The 586-nt window shown below is 31.2% G+C and overlaps 1 protein-coding gene across 1 annotated transcript in view; it reads left to right on the top strand.

Annotated features, from left to right (window-relative positions):
- LOC119586589 (tRNA-dihydrouridine(20a/20b) synthase [NAD(P)+]-like) overlaps positions 1 to 586 on the top strand; it is a 4792-nt gene that overhangs the window by 2461 nt on the left and 1745 nt on the right. The gene's annotated exons all lie outside the window — the stretch shown is intronic.

Raw genomic sequence — 586 nt, 5'->3', positions numbered from 1 at the left:
AAGAATGTGGAATTTAATTGGAAAAAGTGAACTGAAGACATGTTAGTTGTTTTTTACAGGAATTAATTTATTAAAATATTATAGCCATAATTTCAAAGATATCCCTCAAAAAGATATTTTTGAGGTATAATCTCTTGCAATCACCCCCTTCCCTCAGAATATTGAGGATGAGTTTTAGCAAGTGTTTAGGGTTCGTTTGTTTCCAAAAATGAAGCTGTTTGGAGTTACTGCAGATCACATTTGGCCAATTTAGGGGTATAGCTCCCCATAAATTATTTTTTTTTTTTTTGTCTTCTGTTGTTATGATAATACAGCGCATATATGCAGGTAGAATAAAAGCACTGCCAAAAAAATAAATGCAGTAAAAAGCATTTACTCCATTTGATTAATTATGGCTGTGGTTCATTCAATTCCGAGTCATATATTATTTACCATCATCTCAAATACATTAATAATGTCAGTTGTAAACTACATTTACCTGATTGTCCAGTGTAGTTTTAATTTTTTCATTTTTAAAAAGCAGATATGGCTTTCACAAAGGCTTAGTCACTTAGCGATTCAGTAGTAGTATCTGATCTCTAAGTTG

Source organism: Penaeus monodon, chromosome 21, assembly GCF_015228065.2.
Source record: "Penaeus monodon isolate SGIC_2016 chromosome 21, NSTDA_Pmon_1, whole genome shotgun sequence".
NCBI lineage: Eukaryota > Metazoa > Arthropoda > Malacostraca > Decapoda > Penaeidae > Penaeus > Penaeus monodon.
This window is presented reverse-complemented; position numbering and strand designations above follow the sequence as displayed.